The sequence below is a fragment of the Lepus europaeus genome, chromosome 9 (genome assembly GCF_033115175.1).
Source record: "Lepus europaeus isolate LE1 chromosome 9, mLepTim1.pri, whole genome shotgun sequence".
Lineage (NCBI taxonomy): Eukaryota > Metazoa > Chordata > Mammalia > Lagomorpha > Leporidae > Lepus > Lepus europaeus.
The window spans coordinates 119,171,502-119,198,379 of NC_084835.1; the positions used below are offsets into that span (position 1 = coordinate 119,171,502).

A 26,878-nucleotide genomic window follows, 5' to 3' on the forward strand; every position below is an offset into this window, starting at 1 on the left:
ACAAAGCCGGAGGCATCACAATACCAGATTTCAGGACATACTACAGGGCAGTTGTTATCAAAACAGCATGGTACTGGTACAGAAACAGATGGATAGACCAATGCAACAGAATAGAAACACCAGAAATCAATCCAAACATCTACAGCCAACTTATATTTGATCAAAGATCCAAAACTAATCCCTGGAATAAGGACAGCCTATTCAATAAACGGTGCTGGGAAAATTGGATTTCCATGTGCAGAAGCTTGAAGCAAGACCCATACCTTTCACCTTACACAAAAATTCACTCAACATGGATTAAAGACTTAAATCTACGACCCAAAACCATCAAATTATTAGAGAGCATTGGAGAAACCCTGCAAAATATAGGTACAGGCAAAGACTTCTTGGAAAAGAGCCCAGGCAGTCAAAACCAAAATTAACATTTGGGATTGCATCAAATTGAGAAGTTTCTGTACTTCAAAAGAAACAGTCAGGAAAGTGAAGAGGCAACCGACAGAATGGGAAAAAATATTTGCAAACTATACTACAGATAAAGGGTTGATAACCAGAATCTACAAAGAAATCAAGAAAATCCACAACAACAGAACAAACAACCCACTTAAGAGATGGGCCAAGGACCTCAATAGACATTTTTCGAAAGAGGAAATCCAAATGGCCAACAGACACATGAAAAAATGTTCAAGATCACTAGCAATCAGAGAAATGCAAATCAAAACCACAATGAGGTTTCATCTCACCCTGGTTAGAATGGCTCACATTCAGAAATCTACCAACAATAGATGCTGGAGAGGATGTGGGGAAAAAGGGACACTCACCCACTATTGGTGGGAATGCAAACTGGTTAAGCCACTATGGAAGTCAGTCTGGAGATTCCTCAGAAACCTGAACATAACCCTACCATACAACCCAGCCATCCCACTCCTTGGAATTTACCCAAAGGAAATTAATTTGGCTAATAAAAAAGCCATCTGCACATTAATGTTTATTGCATCTCAATTCACAATAGCTAAGACCTGGAACCAACCCAAATGCCCATCAACAGTAGACTGGATAAAGAAATTATGGGACATGTACTCTATAGAATACTATACAGCAGTAAGAAACAACAAAACCCAGTTATTTGCATTAAAATTGACGAATCTGGAAAACAAGCTGAGTGAAATAAGCCAGTAGCAAAGGGACAAATATCATTTGTTTTCCCTAATCGGTGACAACTGAGCACCAAAGGGGAAACCTGTTGAAGTGAAATGGACACTATAAGAAACAATGACCTGATCAGCTCTTGTCCTGACTCTAGATGTACAATGTAATACTTTATCCTTTTTAGTATTTGTTGTTGTTGTTGTTCTAGTACTAGTGGTTGAACTCTGTAATTAACACACAATTATTCTTAGGTGTTTAAATTTTAACTGAAAAGTGATCCCTGTTAAATTTCAGAGTGGAAAAAGAGAGAGAGGAGATGTACAATTTGGGACATGCACAATCAGACTTGCCTCAAATGATGGAGTTAGAAATGTGCCAGGGGATTCCAATACAATCCCATCAAGGTGGCATGTACCAATGCCATCTCACTAGTCCAAGTGATCAATTTCAGTTCACATTCGATGGCTCGGATAGGTCTAAGAATCAAAGGGATCACACAAACAAGACAAGTGTCTGCTAATACTAACTGATAGAATCAAAAAGGGAGAGAAAGATCCAACATGGGAAGTGGGATACACAGCAGACTCATAGAATGGCAGATGTCCTAAACAACACTCTGGCCTCAGAATCAGCCCTTAAGGCATTCGGATCTGGCTGAAGAGCCCATGAGAGTATTGTAGGCGTGGAAATCCAAGTCACTCTGGGAAAAAAAAAAAGAAGACCTAAATGAAAGATCTCTGTGAGTGAGATCCCAGTGGAAAGAACGGGGCCATCAAAGAAGGAGGTACCTTTCTCTGAAGGGAGGAGAGAACTTCCACTTTGACTATGACCCTATCGGAATAAGATCAAAGTCAGCGAACCCTAAAGGCTTCCATAGCCCTGGCAACTCATGACTAGAGCCTAGGGAGATTACTGACGCCATGAACAGGAGTGTCAAATTGTTAAGTCAGCAACAGAAGTCACTGTGTACTTACATCCCATGTGGGAACTGTCCTTAATGTGTTGTCTAATGTGCAGTGATGCTATATCTAGTACTGAAACAGTATTTTTACACTTTGTGTTTCTGCGTGGGTACAAACTGATGAGATCTTTACTAATTATATACTGAATCGATCTTCTGTATATAAAGATAATTGGAAATGAAAAAAAAAACCTGTTGTTAAATTGGAAATGGCATAGAAAATTAATTAATTTTTTAAAAAATATTATGTAGGATCTCTGTCTTTAATGTGCTGTACATTGTTATTTAATGCTATAACTAGTACTCCAACAGTATTTTTCTTTCACTTTGTGTTGCTATATGGGGGCAAATTGTTGAAATCGTTACCTAATATATACTAAACTGATCTTTTGTATATAAAGAGAATTGAAAATGAATCATGATGTGATTGAAAGGGGAGAGGGAGCGGGAAAGGGGAGGGTTGTGGGTGGGAGGGAAGTTTTGTGAGGGGGAAGCCATTGTAACCCATAAGCTGTACTTTGGAAATTTATATTCATTAAATAAAAGTTTAATTAAAAAAATGAAAAAAACAAACCTAAAAAAAGAGAAAATAGTTATACTAAACCAATTTGAGAAAGTTTGAAGGAGATATTTATTTCAGAATTTTGATGTGAATTGATATGTCATTGAACAATGGTACAAAGCACTTGATATTAACATATCTGCAGTATACAATATATCTTAAGATATTTATATGTTACATAAAAGTAAGAAAAAAACCATCATTTCCAAATATATATATATATATATATATATCTTAGAAACTCTTCAAATATTAGACCATTATATGTTCCTGGTACACTACTAGCCATAAAAAGTCAAGAGGATAGGTTAAGTAGGTTTGAAAATAGCACAGGACTAGCTGTTTGCCTAAGAGTTAAGATTTCCAATGGGGCTGGCTCTGTGGTGCAGTGGATTAATCCACCATCTGAAGTGCCAGCATTCCATATAGGCACAGGTTGGAGTCCCAGCTGCTCCATTTCAAATCCAGCTCTCTGCTATGGCCTGGGAAAGCAATACAAAGTCCTTGGGCCCCTGCGCCTGTGTGGGAGACCAAGAAGAAGCTCCTGGTTCCTGGCTTCGAATCAACACAGCTCCAGCCACTGTGGCCATCTGGGGAGTGAACCAACAGATGAAAGACCTCTCTCTTTCTCTCTCTCTCTCCAACTCTGCTTCTCTGTAACTATGCCTTTCAAATAAATAAATAAAGAAGAAGACTCTCAAATCCTATATCTGGGTTCCAAAGATGCCTTCAGCTCTTCATTCCAGCTTCTTGCTAGACCCCATGAGGTAGCAGATACATGGCTCCAGTGAGTGGATCTCTACCACCCACATGACAGACCTGAGTTGGGTTGCTGGCTCCCAGCTTTGGCCTCAGCTATCACGGGCATTTAAGGAGTGAACCAATGGATGGGAGTGGTCTTTGTTTGTTTCTCTATTTCTCTTTGTCTCCTCCCTCCCCCTTGCCTCTCAAAAATAAATCAACCATTGAAGAGGGAATCTAAATAATGTGGTTTAAGTACATTATTGTAAATGCTTTAGAAATTGTAGCTGCCATCGTAGTACAGCAGAATAAGCTGCCACTTGTGAGGGCAGCATCCCATATGGGAATGGTGCTTGAGTCCCAGCATCTCTGCTTCAGACCCAATTTCCTGCTAATACCCTTGGGAAGGCAGCAAATGTTGGCCCAAGTACATGGGCCCATGCCATCCGTATGAGAAACCAGGATGAAGTTCCTGGCTTTGGCCTGGCCAGATGGCAGTTGTAGCCATTTGGGGAATCAACCAGCAGGTAGAAAACCTCTCTCTTTCTTCTTCTTCTTCTCTCTCTCTCTCTGTCTCTCCCTCTCTCCCTCTCTCTCTCTCTGCTTTTCAAATAAGTAGGTAAATAAATAAATGAATATACCTTTTGAAAGCACAGTAATTTAGAAGATAAGGAGATAATCAAAGCATCAGTAGATGCTATTAGATGCTTTCCAGCTCAAATTAAAATGAAGAATAATTCAATTGAGAAATATATAATTCTAGATATTTGGCACATTTTTAAGACTAAGTGGCAATTTTCCATAGGTGGGAGATAAAATAGTCATGTGAAAATATTTTCACAAGACAAATAGACATATTTCCTAATTCAGTCATCAAATGTTTAAGAGCAACATTTTGACACATTCACTCATTATGCAAATACTAATCATGTGTACAATCTTTACTTAGTATATACTAACTTGATCTTCTGTGTATAAAGATAATTAAAAATGAATCTTGATGTGAATGGGCTGGGAGAAGGAGTGGGTGATGGGATGGTTGTGGGTGGGTGGGAGGTTATGGGGGGAAAAGCCACTATAATCCAAAAGTTGTACTTTGAAAATTTATATTTATTAAATAAAAGTTAAGAAAAATCATGTGTACAACATCAATCACTTTACCTGGTGTTGTACTAATAAAGATGCATAGAATTTGACAAGTCACACTGCAAATATAGATCATTTATATTTAACTGTTATTATTAGTTATTAACTATTAATATTAGCTACAATACAGGGACATATAAAGTTAAGTGCTTTTCTGAGAATTTGTGAATGACTTCTGTGTATTTTATCAGGAAGGTAAGATGCAGAGAATATATTTTGATGAGTCAATTATTCAATGCTTATGGTCTTATTTTATTAAGTGGCCATTTGAGAGCTTTATCAGAAAAGGGCTTACTTGTATACTTACGTGACACCCAGTTCTTAAGCAGTGGCAAGCTTTCCTAAGGAAGAGCAAAAGATGCATACCAAGTCCAGACACAGGCACAGTTTTCTCTGAAGGAGCCTTCTGTCCAACAGACCCAGTTTCCTAATGTTCTTCCCGCATGGCCACTCTCATGCAATGTGATGCCTTCAGGTTTCACAGCAACAGATGAGCACTCACACTGGGCAACACAACACAGCTCACAGGAAGCTGTTTAGGTTTGGGGCTTGGATTTTATACTCAGGCACACACTGAGAAAACCAAGTGACTTCCTTCCATTCTTCAGCCAGTGTTGTTCTCCTTTATAACTTTATTTACAAGCCATCTAGATAGATCGGGTACCTTGTGCTAAATTATTTGTAACTTAGGAACTTAATCTTGTATCTTCCTTTTGTTAAAGATCTTTGTTATCTAGTAACCATCAATTTTTCTTTCCAAAGGTACAAAAACCTAGGTGAATTAATAAAAAAACACTGAATGTAAGATTTGTATAATCCACAAAAATATTTGCTGTCTTTTGAAAAGAACAATCTCTTAATAATACCAGAACCACAATTTAAGTTCCATCTTATTCCAGTTTTGATGTATAATTTTAATATGTTTCATAACTAAGGCACTCTATTATAGCCAGTATAAGTAAACACACTTTCATGGTTTAGATATTAGAATAAGATTGGTACAATTAACAAAACAATAGTATGGATTGAAAGTATGCCAAAACAATAAAAGATGATAAGAGCAGATGACATATATGATCGATCAAAGTAAACTTTTAAAATAAAAAAATTGAGTGATTAAAGGTAGAATGTCATATTGTAAAAGCTCAAGGATATTTATTTTGATATTGAGAGATAACAGGTAAAATTGTCAGACAATTGGTAATTTTGTTAATAAGAATTTTTTTAAAAAGTTGAATTATAATTCACAAGTGGGTGCTTTTTGCCACCTTCATATTTATTCTATCAACAAATTAGTGCTAAACAATATCTAGCCAAAATAGTCAGCGTCTGCCTTCATGCAGCTTACTGTCTGGTTACTATAGAACTTTGATGCTGTAATTATTACAGTTTATATATGGAGCTTCTTCAGACTTCCATGATATTTTACAAATGATTATTTGAACCAGTTTCAAGCAAGTTGTTCTTTCCATAGTGAGTGCTGATGGCCTCGACATTGAAATGACATATAAACATTAACTAAGCCAAGAGGAATAAACAAGAGATTTTAAAGACACCTAGAACTGAAAGCAAGCCAGCAAGGTTGCAAGGATGGAAGTGAGTTACATGAGATGAGAGTAAGATGAACATTGCATAGGTATGGGAGCTATTACCGAGTATTTTTAATACACACAATTATGACGTAAGTATTTTTCTTCAATTTGTTTTTATTTGTCCAAAATGCACAGAGACAGAACAGAGACATACTGAGAGAGATATCGTCCATCTACTGGTTCATTCCCCAGATGCCCACAACAGCTGGGACTGGGACAGGCCAAAACCAGGATCTTGGAACGAGATTCAGGTCTCCCATGTGGGTGGCAAGGACCCAACTCTGAACCGCCACTTCTGAGTCCCTGGGTGTACATTAGCAGGAAGCTGGAATAAGAAAAATTTGTTTTGATAAGAAAATGACTTACTTAAATTTGACTTTGGGAATGAACACTCCTTATTAGTAAACCATCTGAATCAAGACTGGACACATATTTGGAAGTTGTGGTTCTCTGGGCACAACGTGTAGGTAAACTGACTCTAATGGTGGTGGTGGAAGTGGCGAGAAAAATGCATTTTGGAAACATTCAGAAGTGAATAGTGACATTATTTGCTGTTAATTTGAATACTATGTATATAGCTGAAAGGTGTTAAGGAAATGAAAGCTTCAAAGATGACACTAAAACTTTATATATATATGTGTGTGTGTGTGTGTGTGTATGTAATGGAGGGAGGGAGAGTAGGGAAGAGAGAGAGAGAGAGAGAGTGAGAGAGAGAGATATTCCATATTCTGGTTTACTCCCCAAATGTCCTCAGTAGCTGGGGCTAAGGCCAAAGCCAGCAGCTGGGTATGCAGCCCGGTTTTCCCATGTGGGTGGCAGGAACCCAATTACTTGAGCCATCACACATTGACTCCCAGGATCTGCACTGGCAGGAAACTGGATTCGGGGCCAGAGCTTGGGAGGAAATGCAGGTGATGCCATGTGGGGCATGAACATCTTAACCACCAGGCTAACCACCTACTCTACACTAAACTTTTAGATCGGATACTGGTTTGGATGGCAGTACTAATCTCTTAGCAACAGAGAATACCAGTTTTGTGGAGAAAAATTTTGAGATATATGTTCTTTTTTAAACTTTTCATTTCAGAATCATTTTAAATTTACAAAATACAAATTCTGGAGTTTTACAATGAGTTCCCATACATCATTTTATCAACAAATTACATTTGTCACACTCTATAAACCACACCCAATTTCGCCTACTGTGTTTAAATACAAATTCATTTTTCTCTCCCACTACTACAAGCCTCTTGTAATACATGTTCTGTGTTTATATTGATGGGTTTATTTTAGTACCCATATATGAGAGGGAACAAGCAACATTTATCTTTCTGTGTCTGCCTTAGTTCATTTAATCTGATGTCTCTGGTTCCATCCATTTTGCTGCAACTGATGGGACTTCTCTATTGTGTATATATACTACATTTTCTCTCTATTCATCTGATGGTAGAATCCTTGGTTCCATATCTTGGCTATTGTGAGCAGTGCTACAATAAACGTAGTGGAGCAGGTATTTTTTTGATACAATGACCTTATGTCTTTTGGATATATATGTGAGAATTATTGTGGGGAAGTTGAATGAAAAATCAGAAATTACAGGTAGGCAACTGGCTATATATGCGTGGGCCCTTTTATGCCATTGTTATTAAAGAGACATATAATATATACACTGTACATAAGTCTAACAGAAGCCAGATCACAGTGTTCACATGGGTGGGTGAGCTAAAATAATAAAATTTTCTGGAATGAACATTTTAGTAAAGCTTGATTTAAGTGATAGAATGCAACAGCTAAAGATGATAATGATATAAAGGTTGCATCATTAACTCAAATATTTATGCTATAGCATTTAAGATCAGATCAATAAAATAACAAGTTACTATAACAAAAGATCCCATTAAATTTTATTTAAATAATACAAATCAAATAATGTATGAAAAATATTTCCAAAATTGTATAAATATTTATAAGATGGATTTGTTTTGCAATGTTTGTGAAATGGGAAAATATATCACTAATTTCCTAAAGGAAATGTAAATAATCATAGGTTTTGAACAATTAAATGTGAAGGAATTGTTAAAATTGTATGGGCTTATTTATGTAATAAGTATATTCCTAGTAATATATAGTTTAAGAACAACATGGAAACTTTTTTTTTTCTTTTTTGTTTGACAGATAGAGTTAGACAGTGAGTAAGAGAGACAGAGAAAAAGGTCTTTCTTCCATTGGTTCACCCCCCAAATGGTCGCTATGGCTGGAGCTACACTGATGTGAAGCCAGGAACCAGGTGCTTCTTCCGGTCTCCCACGTGGGTACAGGTGCCCAAGCACTTGGGCCATCCTCCACTGCACTCCCGGGCCACAGCAGAGAGCTGGACTGGAATAGGAGCAACCGGGACTAGAACCCGGCACCCATATGGGATGCCAGCGCCGCAAGTGGAGGATTAACTGAACATGGAAACTTCATAATTTCTCTTTTACTGACATTTCTAAACATGTTACTCAAATGTTCTTTCTATTCCAAACATGTGCTCATGGGGTGGGTGTTTGGCCTAGCAGTTTAGATGCCATTTGGCGTGCCCATACCCCATATCAGGCTGGCTCGGTTTGAGCACTGACTCTGCTCTTGTTTCCAACTTCGTGTTAGTGTGTACCCTGAGAGGGAGAACGTGGGAGTCAAATACCTGGGTTCTTGCTGCCACGCTGGAGGACCAGATTGAGTTCCCAGCTCCTGGTTCAGGCCTGAGAAAGGCCTGGGCCAGTGCAAACATTTCAGGCAGCGAATCAGCATATGGCAAGCACTCTCAGTCTTTCTTTGTATGGCTTTTTCTGTTTCTCTGCCTCTCTAATTAAAAAAATAAAAATAAAAAAATGAATCATAAAGTCTAAACTGAAGCTATACATTATTGCTGAAAGTATCTTATGATTAAGTTTTATAGAAAGTTGTAAAATTAAAAAAGTAAGTAAGAAAGGAGTTAAATAGTTGTCATGAGTCTCCAAAATATTAACATGCACTTTATATGTTATAGATTTCCTAATAAAAATCTGCATGTATAGTTTGATGATAATATTTGTTTATTTTTCTTTTGAGTATCTTTAGTGCAGACTCTCAGGAATCAACCTCACTAGAACCAGCATGAAAACAAATGCATAGACAGATGAAAATAAAAGTGCAATTACAACACAAGTGCAAAAAATAAAAACAAGTGATATTTCCCTTCTGAGTATTTGTTAACAATGTTTGTAACAGTATGAAAACCATTAATTTCAGTAAGCATTGTTCTCATTCCACATAAGATGAAGGTTGGAAAAAACCACTAACATATCCCTTCCAACCCTTGATGAACATTAGAAGCCATTGGGTTTTTTGCACACATGGGAAGGGTTCACTGAAATAAATGCAGACATCAAGGATGTTTGAAGTGTTACTAGCCAAGGCAGATGGATTTTTGACTGATAATCAAGAAAAGTTGATGAACAGAAGGGCTGATGTGTAATAAATACATTTATTTTAAATCCATTGAATTGAAGGTTCTTGAAAAACATTAGTAGAGATGTCCAAAGATCAGCCACAAGTATTTTATCTCATAGGAATGAAATACACACACACACACAGACTCTCACACACATACATGCAGTTCCTTGGTGCAAAATGATTTGATAACTAAAAGAAAACTAATAAACAAATAAAATCCAAGTGTGATAGAAAAAACATAGTACATACACTTGAGGAAATAGATAAAAAAAAATGTGGCAGAAAGGATTTAAGATATAAGCAAAGACGAGCATTAGTCCGTGCTGATACACTGGAATAAAAGGAAAACTTGGAACTGTTCTGATCTCAGTCATTCACTGATAATCGTTCCCATGACTGATTCTACCAAGTCATGAGAACAGATGTTGCAGAAGTGTGGTAGGTAAACTTTGGGCAGTAGATGAGGAGCAGTGAACACAGCATGACCTTTGCTATAGGACATACTGATCTGATTAGGCAATAAATTTATACCTCTCATTTATTACTTTTTAAAGATTTATTTATTTATTTGAGAGGCAGAGTCACAGAGAGGGGGAGAAACACAGACAGAGGTCTTCCATCTTCTCATTCACTCCCCAAATGGACGCAATGGCCAGAGCTGGGCCAGGTCTCCCACGTGTAACAGGGGCCTGAGGATTGGGCCATCTTCTACTGCTTTCCTCGGCCATCGCAGAGAGCTGGATAGGAGGAGGAGCAACCAGAACTCAAACTGGCACCCATTTGGGATGTGGTGCCACAGGCAGAGGCTTAACCTACTATGCCACAGTGCCAGCCCCTAAACCTCTCATGAAATGAGAGGTTTTGAGACCTGAGGGTCCTAAGTACTCTACTAGATATTACAAAGATCCAATGATCAAGAAAATAGTTTTAAAGACTAATAGGCTTATGGTATATGGTAGAAAGAAACCTGCTGATCAATACATGTGTAAGACACATGAAAAACCAATGTGAAAAATGACACCTCCAATCGATGCTGATTGGCACCACTAATAAGGACCCAGGTTTCACAATGTATAACAGCAACACCCACACACGAGTCAGACCTTTCAATAGAAACTGAAAGCCTAAAAGAGCTAGAAGCAATATAGTAGAGGTTTATTTATGTTTGAAGACTTTACTAAATCGTTGCTATTTTTTGTGTATCAGACATCAGAAAAAAAGTGTTTCTGGTGCATACAAAAGCACCAACTGCATAGACCAAGTAAAAAGAAAATATTGATAAATATTTCAAATTAATATTAAATTATGTTTATTTTAAGTAGCACTTCAACAATACCGATAAAAACCTAAAATATGTCAGAAAACCACAAATTTTAATGGAGCACATTAAAAGCTCAAAAACTCACATATAGTAAAAAATATTCAACAAAAATGCTGTGCAAATAGTACCCAAACACACCTTGGTTAGTCAAGGCCCAGTGTCAGCCAGCACTCACCTGCATTACTCAGGCTATATTACTCTCTTGAGGAGGATGGCATGGGGTAGTTACTAAAATTACATATGCAAGAGAATGTTGCTGAAATCCTAGCAATGAGGACAAACACAGACAATGATTTTCCTGTTTCTGTGGTCGAGCCACACTGCCAGCCCTGGTACCCGGACACCTCAGACCAGGTCCCTCTAAAGGATTCTATGTGAGGAGTCCTGTGGGAGATCTTAATACTTTGAAAGTCCTTCTTCCAATTATTCACAAAATGAACTCCCTCACATTCTTCATGTTGTTGCTGATACGTCACTTTTTTATTAGAACACAATCTAAGCACATTTATACATTAGATATAAAATATATTTTAAATATAAGAAAGTTTAACTGAAAACTCAAGACCAAATAAAGCATCAAGGGTGGTCTGCTTAACTTGAACAAGAGAACTAGTTTCAGACAAGCTTAGTTTTCTTATATTTTTCAATAGTCAATGAGACATTTTCCTCACTTCCTGACCGAAGTCATAGTCTATATCACAGTTCAAACTGCTTTTCATTTCTTAACAAAGAGGATGCTCCGTGAAACTGTTTATCATCACCAGGCTTTGGCTTTCTGTATTACTGGTTTTTCAATTCATTTATAAGGTAAGACACATAAGGCACAGCAATAATAAATGATAATTACATTGTTTTGCAGAAGGATGTCTGTCTGAGATTTCAAACATCAGACATGCAATATTTGTCACAATGATGAAATACCTTATTGCTTTAAAGAAGGGACATCTTGTGTTATAAAAGTAGTTTAATGCTTGAAATATTTCCCTCTTACTATGTCTCAGTGCACAGAACGTTTGAAGTACCTTTTTCTCTTTTGTATGGTGGAATCGCTAGCAAATTGCATGCTCTGAGGCCATTTACACTCCCCAGAAAAGCCTTCAATGAGAGTGTGCAGCTTGTGAAGACAGTAACTAAAGTCACTTCCCTTGACCAGCAGGTGACCCTGCGCACCTGCACACTGTTCCAAGGAGGAAGATAAAACCAGAGAATTCTTTTGATTGCTGTTCACCAGCCATATTAAAAGTGAAAGACAACAACAACAAAAAGAAATATTTTGAAACGCTTTGCAACTAAACAGAAACTTTACAAGTTACTTTTGGCAAAAAAAAAAAAAATGTACTATACCTTACTTTCCTACAAATGTAGCTTTGTCAAACTTTGTTTTATAACTGCTCAAACAAATGGCTAAGAATTATATGCTACTGTAACTTTAATGACATATGATTTTTAAAACCTACTGAATATAAGTGAAATTGAATCTTTTCATGTGAATATTATTTATAGCCCGTGCCTATATTTTGGTTGAATTATGGTCATTTTACTTTTTACTTGTTGACCTCTTTATGCGAAAAGCAGTAGGTCTTTAACTATACTATAATTAAAATATATTATTTCCAAAATTATTAAAGGAGAGAGAGAGGAAGGAAGGGAAGAAGGAAGGGGGGGGGAGGGAGCTGAGGGAGGAAGGGCAGTGTTATATTTGTTGAATTGTATCTATGAACCACATTGAATCTGCTCTTAATAACCTGACAGAAAAGATAACAAAAATTCAAAATTAATTTTTGGATGTCAACAATAATTTAAAAAGCTGACTCCTTGACGAGGTGATAAAATCAGTTTCCTACACTAACACAATATTCTTAAAAACATATTTTGAATGCCCCAAATCTTTAATATCCAATTTAGAGACACATCCTATAACTATTGATACCATTTTGACGTTTTGCTTTTCTGCATATTTTTGATGAACATCAAAAATTTTGTCGGTTCCTACTTAAAATCCATTTTCACCTTGAGTGAAGTAAGAGTAGTGGTGGGTGGGTGTTAGCTGCTGTATACAAAAGGGGAACAGAGAAGTAAACCAGGAACAAACTGATTTTTCTCACAAAACTGATATCACAGTCTAGGAATTTATATGATAAAAGTTTTAGCTTTTGAATTAAATCATCTTTATTCTGGAGCTTTAAAATAACATTGTTTAAAGCTAATCATTGTACATGTTTATAGGGTATATTATGGTATTTCATCACATGTGTACAACATGCACTGAGCTTATCTGGACAATGAATGTTTATCTCCTCATCACTATGCATAGTCTCCCATTGCAGCAAAATAGGTAGATCTAGAGGACATCATGCTAAGTGAAACAAGTCACACAGAGAGAGACAAACACTGCATGTTCTTTCTCATATGTGGAAGCTAGAATCTGCCAGTTAGAATGCAGAATATTGATTTCCAGAGACTGTGAAAGGTGGAAAGGAGGAGAAAGAGTGAGGTTGGATGACAAGTGTCAATGCACAGTTAAGTGAAGGAATAAGTTCCAATGTTCCACAGTGCAGTGGGGTGACCACTGTTCACAAACTTATGTATTTTATTTAAATATATGAAAAGCATTGTGTATGAACCCATGTGCATTTGAATATGTACATTATGGACATCTTACTTACAAAAATAGTAGTATGGCTCTCATAACCTATGTTGTACATACATCACTCATTTTTGGCTACATACAACTTCATGAAATGGCTTTATAATATTGAATTGTCTTCAGATTAAAATCTGAATGGATGGGATAACCAGATTTTTAAAAAGCTGAATTTTAAAATCAATGAATGAGGGGCTGGAGCTGAGGCACAGTGTGCTATGTCTCTGCCTGCAGCGCTGGCATCACCAGTTCAAGTCCCGGCTGCTCCTCTTCCAGTCCAACTCTCTGCTACAGCCTGGGAAAGCAGTGGAAGATGCCCCAAGTACTTGGGACTCTGCACCCAACTGGGAGACATGGAAGGAGCTTCTAGTTCCTGGCTTTGAATCAGCACAGCTCTGGCTGCTGTGGCTATTTGGGGAGTGATCCAGGGGATAGAAGACCTCGTTCTCTCTGTCTCTATCTCTGTCTGTCTGTAACTGCATCTCAAATAAAAAAAAAAATTAAAAAAACAAAAAAGAAAAATCAGTGAATTAAAAGATTTGAGTAAAATACTTTTCTTACAGTAAGTCACAGAGAAAAAATTTGTAAACAATAACAAAAACAAAAAACCCTGGCAAAAGGGTGGGAAATGGAGAAAAAATAAGTTTGAATGCACATCTAATCAGAAGCCAAGGACAGAGCAGAACAGATAGTAATGCCAATATTCAAATGCACAAGGGCTAGTACTTTCTGGCAGGGAAGAAGTGGAGAATTTACTAAATAAGAATAAACCAAGCAGAGTCACAGAAAGACAAAAATGATGTGTGTCTATAGCAGATATTCAGCAATAATAGTATTAAAAGATAAAACATACTAGTGCTTTGTTAAAACTAGTTTTAAAATATTGAATGAATATATATTTTACTAGCCATAAAGATATAATTATTAAATAATGATGTTGATTGTACAATATTATATAATGACAAAACAGTAATGATATATGCAATAATATGAGATGCAATTATGCATTAATTTCTCAATATACAACATGTTTCTATTTTGCTAACAATCACATCTTAGGGAGGATTTTTTATATCCCATAACCATAGAGAGTTTTGGCTGCTATTCAGTCTCAAGGGGTCCAGACTCAGTAGTTGCACTTGGAGCTGGCATCGTGGCACAGTGGGTTAAGCCATGGTTTCTGACCTCGGCATCCCATTTTGGACCGCCTATTTGAGTCCTGGCTGTTCAAGTGCAGACCCAGCTCCCTGCCAACGTGCCTGGGAAAGCAGTGGAATAGGCTTCAAGCACATGAAGCTCCGGCACCTACTTGGGAGATCTGGATGGTGTCCAGGCCCCTGGCTCCGGCCTGAACAAGGCCGACCTTTGTGACCGTTTGGGGAGTGAATCAGCAGATGAAAGATCTCTCTCCCTCTCTCCACCTCTCTACCACTCTGCCTTCCAAAGAAATGAATCTTTATATCATTATATTCCTAGAATCTTATCTATGGATTACATTGAATCTGTTCTCATTGTAGTAATGTCACAGTAACAGGAAAAAAGTGAAGTATCAGATGGTAAAAAAAGATTGCTCTGTGTTTCAGATTTTTGTTATTTATTTTAAATAATTCCGTAATTGTTTTTATAAATACTGTAAGGAAATATTTAAATAAATTGTGGTGCCACATTTTTGGTCCAAATTATTAAACTTTCATAATATATTTTCAGAGTATAAGAAAATACCTAAAAATAATTAGTTTTCCTGAGTACATGTAATGAATTCTGTCATATGCATTTTCTCGTATTTTCCTCTAGTTTTGGCAGTTATTTAAGAGTTTTATTTTATTGTTTATCTTTACCACAGTAAGCTTCTATTTGGATCTTCTCTGATTAAAAATGTATGTGTGGCTTTCACATAGCAATGGTTGATGACAATTAATTATCTATTTCAAAATAGCTACAAGAGAGGGTTTAGGATGTTCTCAACAAAAAATATAAGTGTTTGTGGTGACTGAAATGGCAAATATGTGAATCTGATCATTGCACATTATACATATATTAAAATGTTACACTGGACTACCATAAATATGTAGCTATCATGACTTAATTGAAGTTAAAACATATTTTAAAAATGTTGTGCTTAGGGAAGTATCTGCTATTGTGAACAAGTCAGGCGGAGCTGCCTGCACCTTGTGCTGGGGAAATGAGCAGAGTGAGGCTGGAATGCAGTCTGTGAACTTGTGCCACTTGTATGAGCTACACCCCGCCCCCAGGAACTCCACGCCATCATTGTCTGCCTTCCTTTTTTGCATGAGCACTCCCTATGCAAGTGGTCAGCAAGACACTTAGACACTTAGTGAAGTCTGTACTTCTTGGTTTTTACAAAATATGGTGATTTTATTTTCCTAAATTTTTTTAGTGCTACAAAGCCAATCTCTCTCTCTCTTCTCTCTAGACATCCAGCCCAGGGATTATTTGTTGTTTGTGATAACGAAGCAGTTGTGCACTTTCTCCTCTGACTTAGTATTGGATACTATACGTTGTGTGAATAAAATCATAGAGATATTTGCTGCTTCCCTGCCTACCTCTTTCCTCAGGGATCACGAGAAGATGAGAAGATGCATGACGGGGTTCTCCAGGAGTGCACTCACCCTCTCCACACAGCACGATGCCCATGACCTGAAAGGATGTTATTCTGTAAGGAGACTCCTCCCCCAGAACCATCCAAATGCACTTAGAATGTCCAGCCATTCTTACATAGTTTTGCATCTATGCTCTATTTCAATCTTCCTGTAGTATGATATGTTTCAGTTGTGTAGATTTTATGACGTGAGTGATATTAGTTTAGGTGAGTGCAATTGATATTCTAGTAAAACAACAAATCTAAAATAAAATCTATTAAATTCATTTGCTGCAACTAATGAGAAATGCAAGCATTTTCATGCAATGCTCATTTTCTTCCCTGCACCTCCCCTGCAGCACCTCTATGTATGTTTTAGTGTAACCATCTGTTTCAGAACTCATTGGAGTCCACATGACACCTATTACTTAGATTTATAAGACAGGTAATATTTAGCCAAATTAGCAATCAGAATGCCTGAATGTTTTAACATCATTTATAATTAACTGCTGGGTGTAATAACAAATAGGAACAGCAGCTGCAACAAAACTCCGATTAGGCAGTCAAAACAGGGAATAATTCAAATTTATGGAAGGCCCCAAACTCATCTTCAAGCCATGGAATAAGATCTCAATAATAACTCAACTAGTCCACTGCACACGAACATCCTAAAGTTTGACATAGGCGGAGAATATTTTTAACAATGATGCTATCTCTAAAATTATCCTGAATAATCCTTGAATTTTTGGAATGAGATTTAAACCTGGAGTTTCCTTATCCCTGGGTTGAAATCTAGAATCCACAACACAAATTCTGTTCAGTCACTATGGTTCTGAAGTATTTCTAGTCCTTTTTTGTTTGCTTGCTTTCAGTATATCTAGATCAGTGAAAGATGATAAAAATCCTGTTCCCAATAACAGCCCAAGTGGGAAAGCGTCATGTTGCTGACATCAGTGTACAGCTCTTCATGAAATACTTAATTTCACACATGACGAAACTGAGGCCCGGAAAGAAAAGAAGATCGTTCCCAAGCAAGTTGTTCAGAAATCAGTACCACGTCTGGGAATAAAAATAGGCTTCTCAACTAATATGCTGGTTTTTCAACCATCACTGTTGAATTTTTTTAAAGAATAATTTCATCGTTGTAAAATCCAATGTAGACTACAGAAAAGAAGAACAAATAATTTCTTTTCTTTTTAAGTTTTAATTTTATTTATCTGAAAGGCCAAGTTACAAGGGGAGAGGGAGAAGGGGAAAGAGGGAGGGAGAGGGAAGGAAGGAGGGGGAGAGAGAGAGAGAGAGAGAGAGAGAGAGAGAATTCCATTCACTTGTTCACTCTTTGAATGATTGCAACAATCAGACTGGGCCAGGCCAAAGCCAGGAGCCTGAAATTCCTTCTAGGTGTCTCACATGGGTGGCAGGGGCCCAAGTACTTGGGGCATCTTTTCTGCTTTCTCAGACCATTAGCAAGGAGCTGAATAGAAAGTGGAGCAGCCAGGACTCTAACCAGCTCTCACATAGGATGCAGGCATCACAGGTGATGACTTGACCTGCTACACCACAGTAATGTCCATTTATTATGAATTTTTGATGCTAAGTCTGTTCCCTTACATTTCTCGTTCACTTAGAGGAATTCTTCTTCAATACTACTTGTGTCTGACACAACTATCAGTCAGCAAGGGTTGTTAGTTAGGAGTCTTTGGACTGAGCCCTATCTGAAGCCACTACATAGGCCAATTTATTCCCCTAGCTTAACAGTGTTGAGGGAAGACTAGGTAAATAAGATGTAATGTATATGCCAATGAAATATTATTCTGCTTTAAAGAGAGAAGCAACTTTTGCAGTAAACCTGGAGGACATTGTGTTAAGTGAATTAAGCCAGCCACAGAAGAATAAATTCTGTATAAGTTATATATCTCCATGTATGATGTACCTGCAATAAGTTTTTATAAATAGAGAGTAGCATAGTGTTTTCCAGGAGTCAGGGAGGTGCCAGTGGATATAGTTTCTGTGGATATACTGTACAACTTTGCACCTGTAGTTAGTAATATTGCATTGTACACTTACAAATTCATTGAAAGAGCAGAGGCCAAGTTAACTGTTCTGACCACAATAATAAAAAAAGATAAGAAGGGAACTAAGTAACTAGCAACTGTTTTTCTGATATCTTGTTCAAGACTTGCAGTTTTAGAAAAGAATTTGTTGTTTAGTTTGATATTCAGAGTTACACACAGAGAGAGGGAAAGACAGAGAGAGATCTCCCATGCACTTATTCACTGCCCAGATAATCTCAACCAATACTGGGCCAACTAGAAGCCAAATGCTTCATCTGGACCTCCCATGGGGTTGGCAGAGTCCCAAACATTTGGACTATCTTCCACTGCATGTTTCACACCATTAGCAGGGAGTTGGATCAGAACATCCAGTATATGAACCAGTGCATGCATGGGTTGCCAGTATTGGTGGTGCCAGCCTTCCCTGCTAGGCCACAGTGCTGGCCCCAAGGTTTACTTTAACATAATGGGTAGAGGGTGGACGTTTCCATGAGGCTCTGTTTGAAATAAGATTGACCATAAATTGATGGTTGTTTAACTCGGGAAATGTCATGTGGGGTTCAGTGGAAGTTTTCTTCACTTGTGCACAGGTTTCCATGGTAAAGGTTCAAAGCAAAATCAATCTCATCCATTGAAAAACAATAAATAAATATGTATTGCTCTCTTGGTTATATATTTGGATAAATTAATACATTTCAACTCCTGTTTCAAACTTATAAACTCATTGTCATTAGACTGTGATTCTAGATGTGAAAAGTAAAAGAAGATAATTAGGAAAACAACTTCTTGCCTTACATAATAGCTTACTTTAATATTATGTAGTTTGTGTTTCCCTGCCGCTCTGCTACTAAGTGTATAATTTTAGCCCATGGTCTTCAGTTTCACTGTTTTTTCTTCCTACTATAATCCTTTCTTGAGCTTCATTAATGAATTTTCATTTCATTTATTGTACTTTCAGATCAGAATCTCTGTGTGGCTCATGTTTCAAGGAGGGTCTCTAGAAACAACTCATCACCACCACACTCAGTGGATAAACGGATGAACAAGTAATTCAGTGAGAACACGATGAAGCAATTGCAGGAAACAGGGTGTTTACTTTATGTTTCAAACCCAAATTAATCTTATCATACAAAAGGCATATAAAAAAGATTGTTCCCAGGAGAGATCTACCATAGACAAAGAAAATACACAAAAATCAGATGGAGGTCTAGAGAAGAATGGGAGTGCAGTGCATTCTAGCAATTTTCATTAACTGGTGAGGCCAAATTGCCTCACAAGAAATACTGAAGGGAGTCCTTCAGCCTAAAATGAAAGGGCACTAGAGGGTCCCAGGAAAAACAAAGTGTGCCAGTAAAAGTCACCACACAGGTATTACTCAAGATACATTGCACGTATCTTGTTTGTAATTTTTTATTGTCACGTATCTATTGTTAGTCTTCCTTATCCAGGCAGCATGTAGAGCGCAGTAAATTTGTACAAAGTATTTAAGTTAAATTAATACTAATGTGCACTAGATAGCTCTAAATTCAGATGGTCTTTCCACCTTTACCATAACAGATGAGTTCACACAATCTAGAGGCACAGAATAATAAAACAGTGTGGTAAATGACAAGATAGATGTACAAATGGAGCGCCGAGTCCTGCATTGAACCTAAATCAGCATCCAGGGGTTGATGGCCAATCCAGATTCTAGGTAGATGAGGCCAGAATATTCCCAGATTAAGGGGCTGAGGCATGGATACAAGAGTGGATAAAGACTTCACACAGAGTTAAGCAGCTGGGAACTCACTAATCCTGCACAGTAACACACAGAGGGCTTGTTTAGGAGGCTAGAGACAACAAAGCACAGAAGATCATTTAAGGGTGGAGAATAACCGTCCTGCTTTGAATTGACCATTTTTATATTTCTAAAAGTAGAGAGTTTATTTTATAGCATCACACCACGTTTGAATCTCAGCGAATAAAGCCTTGGGTTCACTGTATCCCTTTTTTTTTTTTTTTTTGACAGGCAGAGTTAGACAGTGAGAGAGAGAGAGAGAGAGAAAGGTCTTCCTTCCGTTGGTTCATTCCCAAAATGGCTGCTATGGCTGGCGCGCTGTGCAGATCCAAAGCCAGGAGCCAGGTGCTTCCTCCTGGTCTCCCATGCGGGTGCAGGACCTACGCACTTGGGCCATCCTCCACTGCCTTCTCAGGCCACAGCAGAGAGCTGGACTTGAAGAGGAGCAACCGGGACAGAATCTGGCGCCCCAACTGGGACTAGAACCCAGAGTGCCGGCACCGCAGGTGGAGGATTAGCCTAGTGAGCCATGGCACCGGCCCAGAGATAGTTTTGTAAAGCTTTGTTATATACCTTTGTCAAACCAATGGTTAAAACTGTTCTTGTGCTCTCTCTGTCTCTCTCTCTCACTGTCCACTCTGCCTGTCAAAAAAAAAAAAAAAACAAAACAAAAAACACCTGTTCTTGTTTATAGCTGCTGGCTATATTCCCAATAAACTGGAGTCTTTCTGCTTTTTATTCGTTAAACATCTTATTTGATGAAGTATGAAACTTTTTTAATATAATGTAAATTTAAAATATGTTGTCTCAGAAACAAAAAAAAGAAAAGGAGAAGGAAGCAGCATAGAAAAGAGGGAGGGGGAGAGAAAGAAGAAAGGAGGAATTGTCCTTAGAATTGTTTCTAGGGCCAGCACTGTACCATAGCGGGTTAAAACCAGGTCTGCAGTGCTGGCATCCCATATGGGCACTGGTTCGAGTCCTGGCTGCTCCACTTCCACTCCAGCTCTCTGCTTTGGTCTGGGGAAGCAGTAGAAGTTTGCCCAAGTCCCTGGGTCCCTGCACCAGTGTGGGAGACCCAGAAGAAGCTCCTGGCCCTAGCTTCAGATCAGCTTAGCTCCGGCCATTGCAGTCACTGGGGAGTGAACCAGTGGATGGATGACTTTCTTTCTCTCTCTCTCTCTACCTCTCTCTCTCTCTCTTCCCCTCTCATCCTCTGCCTCTCTATAACTCTGCCTTTCAAATAAATATATAAATCTTTAAAAAAAAGAATTGTTTCTACAAATCACATTGAATCTATTAGAAATTAAAATTTAAATATAAAATTAAAAAAGAGAAAATTAAACTGACTTATCATAAATGAATAATTCAATATGTCAAATAAAAAATTAGAGAGCCTTAGAAACAGACTCAGTGAAGCAGAAGAAAGAATATCTTGGGGCTGGCGCTGTGGCATAGTTGGTAAAGCTGCCACCTACAGTGCCGGCATCCCATATGGGCACTGGTTTGAGACCTGGCTGCTCCACTTACGATCCATCTCTCTGCTGTGGCCTGGGAAAGCAGTAGAAGATGGCCCATGTCCTTGGGCTCCTGTACCCTATGAGAGACCTGGAAGTAGCTCCTGGCTCCTGGCTTCAGGTCAGCACAGCTCCAGCTGTTGTGGCCATTTGGGGAGTAAACCAGCAGATGGGATACTTTCTCTCTCTCTCTCTCTCTCTTCCTTTCTGTAACTCTCTTTCAAATAAATAAATAAATCTTTAAAAGCAAGGATAGCTGATATGAAGACAAATCTCAAAATGTTTTAGTCATACAAAAACAAAGGAAAATATAGAAAAATGGAAAACAGTGCTCAAAAATCTATGGGAAACCACCAAATAACAAAATGTGTGTGTCTTAGGAGCTACTGGAGGTATGGAAAAATTAAATAGCTTAGAAGAATTACCCAGTGAAATAATAGCAGAAAGTGTGCATAATTTGGACAGATATGGACATCCAATTACAGAAAGCGTAAAGAATTTCTAAGAGACATGAACAGAGAAGATTTTCACCACAACACCTTAGAGTCAATCTTTCAAAAACAAATCATAAAAAGGATCCTAAAATGTGCAAGAGAGAAATGTCAGATAACCTTTAAAGGACTCTAGTTAGATTGACAGCATATTGCTCATCAGAAATCCTAGGAGATAATGGAGAGACATAGTCCAAATCCTAAAAGAAAAATTAAATGTCAACCCAGAATACTGTACTCAATAAAGCTCTCACTTACAAATGAAGGTGCAATGAATGATTTTCTAAAACAAACAGAAATTGTAAGAATTTTTCGCCACCTGGTGAATTTTACAAATCATAATTAACGATGCACTACACACACAGAAACAAAGAAAAAGACTCCAGGCTGGTGCCATGGCTTAACAGGCTAATCCTCCGCCTTGCGGCGCCGGCACACCGGGTTCTAGTCCCGGTTGGGGCGCCGGATTCTATCCCGGTTGCCCCTCTTCCAGGCCAGCTCTCTGCTATGGCCCGGGAAGGCAGTGGAGGATGGCCCAAGTCCTTGGGTCCTGTACCTGCATGTGAGACCAGGAGAAGCACCTGGCTCCTGGTTTTGGATCGGCGCGATGTGCCAGCCACAGCGGCCATTGGAGGGTGAACCAACGGCAAAAAGAAAGACCTTTCTCTCTGTCTCTCACTATCCACTCTGCCTGTCAAAAAAAAAAAAAAAAAAAAAAAGAAAGAAAAAGACTCCAGAAGCCCAGGCAAATAAAGCCTAAATAGACAAGTGGGATTACATCAAGCTAAGAAGTTTCTGCAATGCAAAGGAAACTCAGTGAAGTGAAGAGGCAACCAGCATGTGGGAAAGAATGTTTGCAAACTATGAAACTGACAAGACATTAATATCCAGAATCAGTAAAGAGCCCATGAGACTCAAGGACATCAAAACAAACAATCCAGTCAAGAAATGGGCAAAGAAAATGAACAGGCATTTTTCAAATGCTGAAAATGCTCAGGATAACTAACCATCAACTAACCATCAGAAACCACAATGGAGTTTTACCTCACCCACTTAGAATGGCTCCCATATAATCAAAAAACAAAACATACTAGTCAGAATTTGTAGAAAAAAGGTATCCAAATCAACAGTTGGGGGGAATGTAAACTAGTACAATCACTGTGGAAGACAGTATGGCGACTGGAATCTGAATATATGACTCAGCCATCTCATTCCTGGAAATTTACCCACATGAAATGAAATCAGCATATGAAAGAGTTGTCTGTGCCCCCTTTTTTATAGCAGTTCAATTCACAATAGCTAAGAAATTAAATCAACCCTGATGTCAATCAACAGATCTCTGGATAAAGAAAATGTGGTATATTTACATTATAGAATACTACTCAACAATAAAAAAATAATGAATAATTTATTTTGCAATAAAGTGGATGCAATTTGAAATTATTGTGCTTAGTGAAATGAACCAGTCCCCCAAATACAAATATCATATTTTTTTCTGGTATGTGGCAGTTAATATAGAATACCAAAAAATGTATGGGAATGAAATCATTATTGTCATTTTTAGCCCTTGTCTATACTCTGTGGAACTCTGGTCCTCCTACTTCTTACTTGATGAGCATTATGATTAGTGGCAAATTAAGCTTGTAAATATAGAGTGGATTGAAATACGTATTTGAAGAAACTGATGAAGAGAGAGAACTGAGGGGAGTCGGTGGAACAGGAGAGTGATGGAAGTTTAGTTTTCTTCTTGGACCTGTACCTACTGAATGCATGGAATCTGCTCAATTTATATCAATAAAAACTTATTTAAAAAAGAATAAAAGCTAAAATCAAAGAACCATGCTGTCAAACTGGAAACCAAAATGTGAAAGATGAAGCACTATAGAATATCATTTCTAGTCTTGTGATTCAGGTTGGTGAAAGACGTGCTTAAAATAAAACTGTAAATCGAATTGGATTATAGCAAATAATTCACCTCAAATTATATAGCTAAAATAATTAAAAGAGAAAATCAAAGCCAGAGGTATCACAATACCAGATTTTAAAACAGACAATGGGGCAGTTATAATCAAACAGCCAGGTATTGGCACAAGAAAAGACATATGGACTATGGAACATATTAGAAACCTCAGACATTAATCCACACAGAAATAATTTTTTAGAAGTTGTCTTCTCTATTTGACACTAGCTGCAGAGGAGATTGTGTCTGCTGAATTAACACTCTCACACAGCACAAGCCTAAACTGAAACCCCACGGTGAGCTAACTGAGAATGGCTTCATGATCACAAGTTGCATTTAAGATGGCAAACCTATAAGAATTATTTTAGTGAAAAGCCAAGGAAAACCAGTCCTAGGCAATGAGTGTCAGTCAGTTTTATAATAGCTAGTTAAAACTCTAAACTTTCTGTTTAAACTCACTTGCCATCTCATTTTGAAGACATGCACATGCATTTACTGAGACAAGCAACTTGCAAACATGATTCCATCATAGCTATGTAGTTTAAGAAGGAATTTGTGAACTAAATTAACCTGGTGTGTGGTGTGTATGTGTGGCTGTGTGGTGTATGAGTGTGTGTGGAGTGTTTGGTGTGTGGTGTGTGTGGTACATGTGTGTGCATGTGTGTGGTGCATGTGGTACATATGTGTGGTGTGTGTGTGTTAAGACATCTCTTCTGAGCACTGAAACATGCAATGCAGGACTACCTATGGAAGCCTGGGAAACACTGTTCAGCACATGGAAGTTTCATCTATAAAACTGAACGTGAACATTCTTTCAATTATCCATGGCTGTGACAAGCCATCCCAAAACTTAGTTTTCAAATGATGTATTACTTATGTTCCACACACAGATGTGTTGCATAGGCTAAGTTGGGGGGTTCTAATGCTATGATTTCAGTTATATTTCCATTGATGGGAGCCAGTGCTGTGACTCAGGAGGTTGGGTCCCACCTGTGAATGCCAGAATCGCATGTGGGCACTGGTTCAGATCCTGGCTGCTCCACTTCTGATCCAAGTTCCTACTAATGCACGTGGGAATGCAGGGGAAGATTGTCCAAGTGCTTGGACTCCCACACTCACATGAGGGACCAGGAGGAGGTTCCTAGCTCCTAGCTTTGGCCTGACAAGCCCAGGCTGTTGTGGTCAGTTGAGGAATGGACTAGTGGATGACAGACTTCTTCTCTGTCTCCCAATCTTTCTCTCTTTGTAACTCTACCTTGCCTTTCAAATAAAAAGAAAATAAATCTTAAAAAAAAAAGGAATTGCAATTGATGGCAGCTAAGGCTGGAGCTATCTGAAGGCATGACTGGTGTGGGCATTAAGGAAAGACTTCTACTTATGTTTGTGCCTCATTGACTGGAGTAGGGAAGATGTTGTGTGTCTCCTCTTGCAATGTGTATTTTCAAACAGCATGGAAGTCAAAAGATGGTCAGTTGTTTCACAATGGCAGTTTACTCCTACCAGATCTAATGTTCCACAGAGTCAGGATAAAAACTTATTACCTTAATAGCAAGCCTTGTAAGTCACTTTCTATAATACTTTCCACATTTTATTAGTAACACAAAGGCAAGCCAGAACCAACAAGGAAGATGAGCTGCACCGAAATGTGGGTTTCCCTGCAGAGTCATTGTTGAAGGCTACCTGCAGACATGAAAACCATGTGAAAGGTGGAGCATTAGACACCTTTGAGGGTAGGAGAAGGAGGAAACACTTAGGATATTAAAAAAAAAACAAAAAAACAAAAAAAACAAGCAGTGGTAGACTAAACACAGATATTAACTACAGGGAATTGTAGTAGTAGGATAAAGGAGACTTGACAAGAAAACCAAAAGATTATTGTTATGACTGAAAACAGAGACAAAGAAATCTCCCAGGAAGGATCTAAGCTCTGGGTTTGGGAGACTAAGTGATGAGGCAGTAATAAATGCAACTTAAGGTAGGGAAGGCAGTGAGAGCACACAAATCCTTCTGTTTGTTTTCTAATAAAGTCTGGTATCAAATGCCCGAGGTACTATTGAAAAGATGCTGTGGATTGGTTAAACTCTACCTTCTTTACCAGAGTTGTGATTCTGTTGTTTCAAATGGCAAAGTGAGTATAGCTCACCTTTATTTCATTTTCTTACATGCACTGGTGATGGGAATAATCAATATACAATATGAAAAAATAACCTGTAAAACATTCTACGTTAAATACATAGTATCTATCTATTATATATTTTTACTTTGGACTAAATTTTAAAAATAAATCCTTGTAAATATCTCTTCATTTAAAAGTCTAAAGCAAAATAACATAATCTATTCAACAGACCACATTTCATGATTAAAAGACTTTCGCTTAATTTTTTAAAAAAAGCTGTATTATCACATAGGTCTGTTTTGTCATTTATTTACTTTTTAAAATTATTTATTTGAAAGGCAAAGAGACAGAGAGAAAAAGAAAAAGAGAGAGAGAGAGAGAGAGAGAGAGAGAGAGAGAGAAAGAGAAAGGTTTTCCATCTGCTGCTTCATTCCCCAGATGGTTTCAAAAGCCGGGGTAGGCTGGCTGAGGCCAGGAGCCAGGAGCTCCAGTCACCATCTTCTGTCTCTCTGGTGTATTGTCAGGAATCTGAATTGGAAGCAGAGAAGCTGGTACTACATATGAGATGTTGATGTAACAGGCAGTGGCTTAACCCACTGTGCCATGACACCAGCCCCATTTTTTCTGAGTTTGTTTTTTAAAATTTTTAAATTTTTTTTAAAATTTATTTGAAGGTAGAGTTATAGACAGTGAGAGAGAGAGAGACAGACAGAGAGAAAGGTCTTCTTCCAATGGTTCACTCCCCAAATGGCCGCTACAGCCGGCGCTGTGCCTATCTGA

The 26,878-nt window shown here is 38.0% G+C and overlaps 1 pseudogene; it reads left to right on the top strand.

Moving 5' to 3' along the window:
• Positions 1-26,878, top strand: part of LOC133766394 (large ribosomal subunit protein eL6-like) — a 152,588-nt pseudogene that overhangs the window by 40,772 nt on the left and 84,938 nt on the right.